At 42.7% G+C, this 11,390-nt stretch overlaps 1 protein-coding gene across 4 annotated transcripts in view; it reads right to left on the bottom strand.

The window, feature by feature from the left end:
- steap2 (STEAP family member 2, metalloreductase) overlaps positions 1 to 5,571 on the bottom strand; it is a 46,651-nt gene extending 41,080 nt beyond the window's left edge. The window contains exons 1-2 of one of the 4 annotated variants that reach the window (XM_072252030.1): positions 5,499 to 5,567; positions 358 to 665 (exon numbers count right to left, since the gene is read on the bottom strand). The gene's annotated coding sequence lies outside the window, so the exon portion shown is untranslated. Of the gene's footprint in view, positions 1 to 357; positions 666 to 5,386 lie in introns of all 4 variants that reach the window. The other 3 variants (XM_072252029.1, XM_072252031.1, XM_072252028.1) reach the window with 3 other exon arrangements.
- Positions 5,572 to 11,390: the final 5,819 nt, after the last annotated feature.

Genomic DNA, 11,390 nt, shown 5'->3' on the forward strand with positions numbered 1-11,390 from the left:
TTTGTAGCCAAGTTTGCAGATGATACAACGAAGAAGGCCAGGTAGTGTTGAGGAAGCAGTGAGTCTGCAGAAGGAGTTGGATAGATTAGGAGAATGGGCAAAGAAGTGGCAAATGGAATATACTTTATTGTCACCAAACAATTGATACTAGCGCGTACAATCATCACAGCGATATTTGATTTGCTCTTCGTGCTCCCTGGAATACAAATCGATAGTAAATATTAAAAATATAAATTATAAATCATAAATAGAAAATAGAAAAGGGAAAGTAAGGTACAGCAAAAAAACCGAGAGGCAGGTCCGGATATTTGGAGGGTACGGCCCAGATCTGGGTCAGGATCCGTTCAGCAGTCTTACCACAGTTGGAAAGAAGCTGTTCCCAAATCTGGCCGTATGAGTCTTCAAGCTCCTGAGCCTTCTCCCGGAGGGAAGAGGGATGAAAACTGTGTTGGCTGGGTGGGTCGTGTCCTTGATTATCCTGGCAGCACTGCTCCGGCAGCGTGCGGTGTAAAGTGAGTCCAAGGATGGAAGATTGGTTTGTGTGATGTGCTGGGCTGTGTTCACGATCTTCTGCAGCTTCTTCCGGTCTTGGACAGGACAACTGTAGTGCAAAGAAGTGTATGGCCATGCACTTCGGTATAAGGAGTAAAGGCGTAGATTATTTTCTAAATGGGGAGAAAATTCAGAAATCAGAGGTGCAGAGGGATTTGGGAGTCCCAGTGTAGGATTTCCTAAAGGTTAACTTGCAGGTCGGGTCAGTGATAAAGAAGTCAAATGCAACGTTAGCATTGATTTTGAAAGCAAGGATGTAATGCTGAGGCTTTATAAGACATTTGCCAGACCCTATTTGGCGGTTTTTTTTCGCAGTTTTGGGCCCCATATCTAAGAACGGATGCACTGGTGTTTGAAATAGTCCAGAGAAGGTTTACAAGAATGATTCAGGAATTAAAATATTAACATATGTAGAGTATTTGATGGCTCTGGGCCTGTACTCACTGGAGTTTAGAAAAATTAGGAGGGCATATTATTGAAACCCACCAATTATTCAAAGGACTAGAGTGGACTCACCATCCTGGAGGGACTTGCCGACCTGGGGAGAGGGGGTTCACTTGCCCTCTTCTATGGAGCCCACAGATTGTACATCTGCCTAATGAATCACTGGGCTTCAACTATGGAGTGCACTGACCTGGACCCTGGCTCCTTCCCCTGACTCTTCATTTCCTCCCCCTAACCTCTTAATTCCCCCATCCCTGTCCTTAGACTCTAACCTGATCTTAACACCCACAACATCATAAAACCATCTCTATGAATGTAAAAAAAACTATCAAGTCTAAGCCATAACCTTGAGAACATAGCAGCTTGGCACCATACGAATCAGGGTGGGGGATCTCTTTGAACCCTACTGAATATTGAAAGGTCTAGATAGAGTGGAAGTGGAGAGGATGTTTCCAATAGTGGGAGAGTCTAGAACTGGAAGGCACAGACTTAGAATAGAATGATGTCCCTTTAGAACAGAGAGTGGTGGATATGTGGAATTCACTGCCACAGGTGAGTATACTGTATTTACAGTGGAGGTCAATAGGTTCTTGATTTGCAAGGGTGACACAGTTTATGGTGAGAAGGCATAAAAATGGGGTTGAGAGGGAAAATAAATCAGCCATGATGGCATTGCAGAGCCAACTCAAACGGCCCAATTCTGCTATGTCTTACTGTCTTACGATTCAGATAAATTAATCACGTGCATGTCAAAACATACATTGAAATGATGGTTGGGAAACAGAAATAAGAGTACTTAGCTGTGTATTAGCTCAGTAGTACAGGTCAAGCTTCACTAATCCCACTACCTGTAATCCGGTTCCTTCCATAATCCGGCACTGATTATGCTTAATGTGATCCTTCTGTAATTCGGCATTTTCACTAATCCGGTACTCCTCAGGTCCCAATGGTGCCGGATTAGTGAAGGTCGACCTGTATTAGGCGTTGTTTGGTAGATGGAAAGACATAATTTACAGTACTGTGGCAATACGAGGCAAAACATCTTGATCTGGATAATGACCAAAGTCAAGAAGGCACAGCCTGACACAAAATTGATCAGAATGAACAGCCAACCCAAATCCACAAAGTCTCTTTAGGTTCTGGTAAGGTAGCCAAACTCCATCCCACATCACATACACTCAGTCAGTGGCATCTACAAGTACGTACCCTACAGTGCTCTAAGGACTGCAAGTCACTGGCTACATCTTACAATTATAACATAGTACCTTGGAGCATAGGAAAAGAGAACAGGAGGACAAATATCTTAAATGCAAGAATGTTCTACCATTTAGTTTGAATATTGTCAATTTGAATTTCGATAAAACATCCCTTTTTTATGAGATCCATTATTAATGAGCAGTGCTGGATATAACAACCATTTTACTGATTGGTGTTGGATTTTTTTCCTTTGGAAGTTGATTTCAGGCTCTTGACAATTGTAGATTTTTATTAGACTTATTTTGAAATTCTCAAGCCATATACATCAGTGACGATATATTACAGCAAATATAATCCAGTAAGATACAAGCTTTATGGAGATGTGCTGATACTCAATGGACTCTGCCCTGTCCCACCTAGAAAATGATGCCTTGTACGCCCGGATGTTGTTTATCGAATTCAGCTCAGCATTTAACAGAATCCCTCAGAAGCTGGCAAGTAAATTGTCCTTGTTGGGATTCAACACCCCTCTCTGTAACTGGCTATCTTGGACTTCTTAACAGAAAGCCCCCAGTAGGCAGTAACATCTCAAGCTCCATCACGCTAAGCAGTGGTGCCCCTCCCAGGACCGTGTGCTCAACTCACTGCTTTCATGATGCTGACTCATGACTGCACTGCCAGATCCAGATCAAACTAGACCACTAAGTTGGCTGGTGATACTAATGTGGTTGGCCTCATCAGCAGTGATGAGTTGGCAAACAAGAGAGGAGATAGACAGGCTTGTCAAATGGTATGAGAACAACCCGAGTCTCAGCATGGACAGGACAAAGGAGATGATTGTGGTCTTCGGGAAGGCACAGGTCGACCACTCTCCATTGCTCATCAAAGGCCTTGCCGTAGAGAGAATGAAGAGCACGGAGTTCCTTGATGTGCACATAACAGATGATCTAACCTAGACCCACAACACCTCCTCACTAGTCAAGAAAGCACAGCAGCATCTACGCTTTCTGAGAAGATTGAGGTGTGCAATTCTCCCCACCCCATCTAACAACTTTCGACAGGAGCACCATCAAAAGTGTCCTGTTAGGCTGCATCATTGTGTGGCACAGAGACTGCAAGGCATCAGACTGCAAATCCCTACAGAGGATAGTAAAAACCACCAAGAGCACCGTTGGGATTCCTCCCCCCACGGTTTGTGACTCTTACCGAGAGCGTTGTATACGAAGGGCCTGACACATTGTTGAGGATCCCTACCACCTGTCCCATAATCTCTCTAGGACCACCAGACTGAGTAACAGCTTTTTCCCCCAGGACGTGAGACTAATGAATACCCTGCCATCACCAAGCTCTTGTCACTAGCACAGCAAGCTGTTTGTTGTTTACTGTCTACCTGTGCTTTGCACTTCACATGCATTTTGAATTATATTTTAGTAACTTATTTGTGGTAATATTCAGTTTCGTGTGCTGTGTGTGATATATGTATTGTGGGTGCACCACAGTTGTATATATGTACAGTCAGATAACAATAAGCTTGAACGCAAAACCTGCAGTGACTTGTGTACAAGGATATTCTGCTTCCTTTGAAATCAACATCTTTCAGTCACTCACTTTTTTAAAAAAATAAAATCGCCACCTGTTTTTCTATCATAATGGATGACTTTAGGATTATATCTCATCTACCATATCTTTGCCTGTTAACCTAGCTTCAAATCTCTCCGTATACGCTTCATACCCATGCTTAGTATCAGCAGCAAACTTGGATACATTACACACAAGTGCTTCATACAAATCACTGATGTAGAACGTTGGGTCACCAGCACCACTCTATGATATTCCATTGATCGTACCTCCTCACTCTGGAAATAACCTGTTTTATTCCTTATTTGTTTTCTGTCTGTTAACTTCCAATTGACACTAGTCTATTAATCTCCACAGCCATCTGCTCTAATTATGTTTAATAACTCTTAGGTTGAATTTGTATCAAATACCTTCTGAAAATCCAAAGGAAGCAACTATTGGTTTCTCCATTTCTATTCTGCTAGTTACAGTTCAAAACAAATTTGTCCATAAGACAAAGGAGCAGAAGTAGGCCATTCGGCCCATCGAGTCTGCTCTGCCATTTTATCATGAGCTGATCCATTCTCCTATTTAGTCCCACTCCCCCGCCTTCTCACCATAACCTTTGATGCCCTGGCTACTCAGATACCTATCAATCTCTGCCTTAAATACACTCAATGACTTGGCCTCCACTGCTGCCCATGGCAACAAATTCCACAGATTCACCACCCTCTGACTAAAAAAAATCCTTGTCAAAAATGTTTGGATCTGCACTGATTCTGTCCAAATATCTTATATTTTTCCAACTGCCCTATTAATCACTCCCTTTATAACTTCTTTCAGCATTTTCCTACAACTTTTGCCAAGTTAACTAGCTCTCCATTTCTCACTCTTTCCTTTATTAAATAATGACATCACCTAAACATGATAATAAATTTACTTTGAATATGTGACCTCTGCTACCAAGTTGGACAAGGCCAGCAGGTGCACAGGAACACTAATGTCTGCAGACTTCCCCTCAACTTACATACTGTACAGTATATCCCAACTTGAAAGTATATCACTCTTCTCCCCGATCTCCATCGGCGCTGCTAACACTAAATCCTGGATCATTCCTAAACAACACCCTCAGGAGTATTGTAGTGGGTCACTACGCCTGTCTGGGTGGCAATAAACACTGGCCTTTGGCAGTGACTCTATCCCTCTGCTCCCAGCCGCTACTTCACTCCACATCACAGAAATCAGGCTGATTGCGTAAGGAGTTACCGAGTTTACGGCACAAAAGCAAACCGGTGCGCAGCTTTTGTTAACATCAAAATGTTTCCAAGGAAACTCCAGTCAGCCCTCACATGAGCAAATTAACTAGCATCGCCCTGACGAAGGGTCTCGGCCTGAAACGTCGACTGTACCTCTTCCTAGAGATGCTGCCTGGCCTGCTGCGTTCACCAGCAACTTTGATGTGTGTTGCTTGAATTTCCAGCATCTGCAGAATTCCTCGTGTTAACTAGCATTCACCCCGGATGCCTCAGGGCAGATCCTCAATCGAAAAGCAGCAAACGGCAGCCTTTCTCTAACCACTACGGATACCGTAAGAAAACCAGGTTAGCTGTTTGTATTAGGCTCAAGGGATTCTTACCGGTGGTCGGTTGATTTCTGTCTGTTCTTGAACATGATTGTCCTAATAGCAAACTGCAACATATCTCCGTATCTTCGCTGGTACCATCTCCTGCTCTCTCGTCTCTACTTACCCGCTATAACCACGGCAGTCACTGTCAAAGAGCTTCCCTAAACAACCACGAACAACCTTGGGAAGAACTGGCTACTTCCCTTCCCCCTCTCATCCCAATTCTCGGGAAGTATCCATTCCACCTCTCAAGTGAGGGGTGCTTTGTCTATTTAAATAAAGGTTAGAATCCAAGTGCAGTTACAACGCACCAGTGAAGACACTTAAAACCTGCCCTTAGATTTTAGATTAAAATAAAGCGCCCACATCTGAAGCAAGAACGTATATATACATATATATCTAAAGTGGGGACTGAGCCCAACAGCTACTTCCCCCGCTTAGTCTACGGAATGAATATCTCCCTTGTCATTTTTCCTAAATGCTTCCACCTTCAGAAATTTGAACTAAACAATGAATTTGTCACCACAAGTGATGCTTTTGCTTTTGAGGTGATTTAAAGGTGTGGAGATTAGTTGCTTTTTGTTTGTTTGCAATAGTATTCAATCCAGCTACAATTTAATTTAAGCAATTCTCTTTTTGGGTCAGAAGGTTGTAATAATCCTGTAACCATCTGCACGGTGGAGGTAGCATTCTTGTGTCACTGTCGCCCCTCTGAGATTTCATGCACCACACGCTGATAATGTCATCCAAAATCTCAACCCTATCCCTAACCCTAATTCAGTTCTTGATCAAGATTCAAGATTGCTTCGTGCCATTTCCAGTAGACTAGTGTAAAGGAGAACGACATAATTATTACACCGGATCCGATGCAGCAAACAAAATAAACCAAATAAGATCAAGACAACGATAATAAAAACACAATAAATATAAACACGTAACATCGTGTGTGTATATAAAAGATTATATGTCTACAAAGTGACACTGGACATAACATCGTGTGTGTATATAAAAGGTTATATGTCTACAAAGTGACACTGGGCACTGGGCACTCAGTCATGAAAATGGAAGGCAACCTGCACTGTACAAAAGGTCGCATATGATTACTGCAGAAATAGCATTAATAGGCGACCCCTTACTGTCACAGTAACGCACTGCTATGTACCGTTGATAAACGGTTCAAAATTGTAAGAAATAGCTTTCCAGCCGCCCCTGTTCAATCTGCTTTGTAACCACTGCCTAAACTTGATTACAATCCGTCACTGAAGGAGTTCCAGAATAAGGCAGTTTCAGCGTTGAGCGTGCCCATTTTATTCATGATCTGAGCGAGCGTGGGGACAGCTTCATTGGTGTGTTTCGACTCCAATGTTCCGTTATCCTAAAGCTATTCAGAATATTCGATCTTAGTCCATGTTTAATGGTAAGCACCAAACATGTAGATATCATTCACGGGTTCCAAACAATTGAGCCGTTGACAGTGGGGTGCAGTTCCTATTTAAACCACACGTAACAATTCATTTCAGGAGATTACTTGTAAACTCAGAGAGAGAGAGAGAGAACGACTGAGTTTACAGCTACTCAAAATCCAGCTCCCTCATCCTAGCTGCAAACACTAGATAACCAAGTGGGAACGTACGCTCCCTGTTCCTGAAAACACATTAATGATGCGGGTATCGACGCGTGTGTTCAATATGAGACCATTTAAAGTGTTCTCTAAAAATGTCAAATGTACATTAGCCTATCCGCTCCAAAGGCTCTGTTGGGAAGAGCCACAGTTTAAGGCCTCCGCATCAATCCACACTGCGGGACAGGAAGCTGTGCAAAATCTCAACAGGTACTTTGCTGGAGCAATATTGAAATATGGTGTCATTGCAACCTACTATGAATGGAACGACATAACATGTACTAAAGATGACTGCACGAGAATTCTAACCACAAAAAAAAGAGAAAATCTGCAAATGCTGGAAATTCAAGCAACACACACAAAATGCTGGAGGAACTCAGCAGGCCAGGTAGACCTGCCGAAGGGTCTTGGCCCCAAAAGTCGACTATACGTTTTTCCATTGATGCTGCCTGGCCTGCTGAGTTCCTCCAGCATTTTGTGTGCATTGCAGGAGAATTCTATATAATCTTCCTTTGTACTTTTTTTTCTCAGTAAAGTATATTTATAGAAAAATGTAAATTTCTGGCCTCTCCAGTTGTAATTAGCATGGGAAAACGTTGTAATCTATAATCATAGAAACCATAGAAACCATAGAAACTACAGCACAGAAACAGGCCTTTTGGCCCTTCTTGGCTGTGCCGAACCATTTTCTGCCCAGTCCCACTGACCTGCACATGGACCATATCCCTCCATACACCTCCAATCCGTGTATCTGTCCAATTTATTCTTAAATGTTAATAAAGAACCCACATTTACCACCTCATCTGGCAGCTCATTCCATACTCCCACCACTCTCTGTGTGAAGAAGCCCCACCTAATGTTCCCTTTAAACGTTTCCCCCCTCACCCTTAACCCATGTCCTCTGGTTTTTTTCTCCCCTTGACTCAGTGGAAAAAGCCTGCTTGCATTCACTCTATCTATACCTATCATAATTTTATATACCGCTATCAAATCTCCCCTCATTCTTCTACGCTGCAGGGAATAAAGTCCTAACCTATTCAACCTTTCTCTGTAACAGGATTTCTCAAGTCCTGGCAACATCCTTGTAAACCTTCTCTGAACTCTTTCAACCTTATTTATATCCTTCCTGTAATTTGGTGACCACAACTGAACACAATACTCCAGATTCGGCCTCACCAATGTCTTATACAACCTCATCATAATATTCCAGCTCTTATACTCAATACTTTGATTAATAAAGGCCAATGTACCAAAAGCTCTCTTTATGACCCTATCTGCTTGTGACGCCACTTTTTGGGAATTTTGTATCTGTATTCCCAGATCCCTCTGTTCTACTTGCACTCCTCTGTTCCTTACCATTAACCCTGTATGTTCTACCTTGGTTTGTCCTTCCAACGTGCAATACCTCACACTTGTCTGTATTAAACTCCATCTGCTATTTTTCAGCCCATTTTTCCAGCTGGTCCAAGTCCCTCTGCAGGCTCTGAAAACCTTCCTCACTGTCTACTACACCTCCAATCTTTGTATTATCAGCAAATTTGCTGATCCAATTTACCACATTATCATCCAGATCATTGATATAGATGACAAATAACAATGGACCCAGCACTGATCCCTGTGGCACACCACTAGTCACAGGCCTCCACTCAGAGAAGCAATTCTCTACTACCACTCTTTGGCTTCTTCCATTGAGCCAATGTCTAATCCAATTTACCACCTCTCCATGTATACCTAGCGACTGAATTTTCTTAACTAACCTCCCATGCGGGACCTTGTCAAAGGCATTACCGATATCCATGTAGGCAATATCCACTGCCTTCCCTTCATCCGCTTTCCTGGTAACCTCCTCGAAAACTCCAATAGGTTGGTCAAACATGACCTATCACGCACAAAGCCATGTTGACTCTAACTAATCAGTCCCTGTCTATCCAAATGCTTGTAGATTCTGTCTCTTAGTACTCCCTCCAATAACTTACCTACTACCGACATTAAACTCACCAGCCTATAAATTCCCAGATTACTTTTCGATCCTTTTTTAAACAACGGAACAACATGAGCCACTCTCCAATCCTCCAGCACCTCACCGACAGCGACATTTTAAATATTTCTGCCAGGGCCCCCGCAATTTCAACACTAGTCTCCTCCAAGGTCCGAGGGAACACTCTGTCAGGTCCCAGGGATTTATCCACTTTAATTTTCCTCAAGAGAGAAAGCACCTCCTCCTTTTCAATCTGTACAGTTTCCATGATCTCACTACTTGATTCCCTCAATTCCATAGACTTCATGCCAGTTTCCTTAGTAAATACAGACGCAAAAAACCTAGTTAAGATCTCCCCCATTTCCTTTGGTTCTGCACATAGCCAACCACTCTGATCTTCAAGAGGACCAATTTTATCCCTTACAATCCTTTTGCTCTTAATATACCTGTAAAAGCTCTTTGCATTATCCTTCACTTTGACTGCCAAGGCAACCTCATGTCTTCTTTTAGCCCTCCTGATTACTTTCTTAAGTATTTTCTTGCACTTCTTATACTCCTCAAGCACCTGATTTACTCTCTGTTTCCTATACATTTCATACAACTCCCTCTTCTTCTTTATCAGAGTTGCAATATCCCTTGAGAACCAAGGTTCCTTATTCCTATTCAATTTGCCTTTAATCCTGACAGGAACATACAAACCCTGCACTCTCAAAATTTCCCCTTTGAAGGCTTCCCACCTACCAATCACATCCTTGCCGGAGAACAACCTGTCCCAATCCACGCTTTTTAGATCCTTTCTCATTTCTTCAAATTTGGCCTTCTTCCAGTTCAGAACCTCAACCCTAGGACCAGATCTATCCTTGTCCATGATCAAATTGAAACTAATGGTGTTATGATCACTGGAACCAAAGTGCTCCCCTACACAGACTTCCGTCACTTGTCCTAACTCGTTTCTTAACAGGAGATCCAATATTGCAACCCCTCTAGTTGGTCCCTCTGTATATTGATTTAGAAAACTTTCCTGAACACATTTTACAAACTCTAAACCATCTAGACCCCTAACAGTATGGGAGTCCCAATCAATGTATGGAAAATTAAAATCCCCTACCACCACAACTTTATGTTTCCTGCAGTTGCCTGCTATCTCTCTGCAGATTTGCTCTTCCAAGTCTCGTTGACTATTGGGTGGTCTGTAATACAATCCCACTAATGTGGCCATACCTTTCCTGTTTCTCAGCTCCGCCCATAAGGACTCAGTAGACAAGCCCTGTAATCTGTCCTGCCTGAGCACTGCTGTAATATTTTCCCTAACAAGCAAAGCTACTCCCCCACCTTTCATTCCTCTGCCTCGATCACATCTGAAACATTGGAACCCTGGAATATTAAGCTGCCAGTCCTGCCTATCCTGTAGCCAAGTTTCACTAATTGCTATAACGTCATAATTCCCCGTGTCAATCCACGCCCTCAACTCATCCGCCTTCCCCGCAATACTCCTAGCATTGAAATATATACACCTCAGAAGATTTTTACCACCACTCACAACCTTTCTATCAGCCGATTTGCTTGAACTTTTAACATCATTTATTTTCACCCCAGCCACACTGTCAGCTCTGGAACTCTGGTTCCCATTCCCCTGCAAATCTAGTTTAAAGCCTCCCCAATAGCACTAACAAACCTCTCTGAAAGGATATTGGTCCCCCTGTAGTTCAAGTGTAACCCATCTCTCTTGTACAGGTCCCACCTGCCCCAGAAGAGGTCCCAATGATCCTGAAATCTGAAACCCTGCCGCCTACACCAGTTCCTCAGCCACTTGTTCATCCTCCAGAGCATCCTATTTCTACCCTCACTGGCACCTAGCACAGGAAGCAATCCTGAGATTACCACCCTGGAGGTCCTGCTTTTCAACTTCCTACCAAGCTCTGTGAAGGATGGACAACAAAGAACACAGAATCATAGGAGGATGCAGCATGAAAACATGTCTTTAGACCTACTGGGTCCATTTCAACCTTCAAGCATATTAATTTTAATTCTTATTTTTCCATATTTTCATGAACTCTGATTCTACGCCCATGTACACACTGAGTGAGATGGGGCAGATTTACAGATGTTAATTAATCTACCAAACTCCTTACTTTTGGGATGTGAAAGGAAACCAGAGGTCCTGGACAAAATCCGCACAACCACAGTGAGAACATGCAAGCCCTATGCCCCTAAGATCAGGACTTTATCTGGGTCTCTGGCGTTGGGACTGGCTGCATCTCTACTTGCAGTATAGTGTATAATTTTGGTCTCTTTCTTTAAAAACAGATGCAATGCATTTGAGTAAGTTTTTCATTGCACCTGCACGTACAAATACTTAAGCATACAACAATATTTTCATCCTTGACTTTGAAGGACTGCCACAAAGATTCACTGGA

Source organism: Mobula birostris, chromosome 3, assembly GCF_030028105.1.
Source record: "Mobula birostris isolate sMobBir1 chromosome 3, sMobBir1.hap1, whole genome shotgun sequence".
NCBI classification, from domain to species: domain Eukaryota; kingdom Metazoa; phylum Chordata; class Chondrichthyes; order Myliobatiformes; family Myliobatidae; genus Mobula; species Mobula birostris.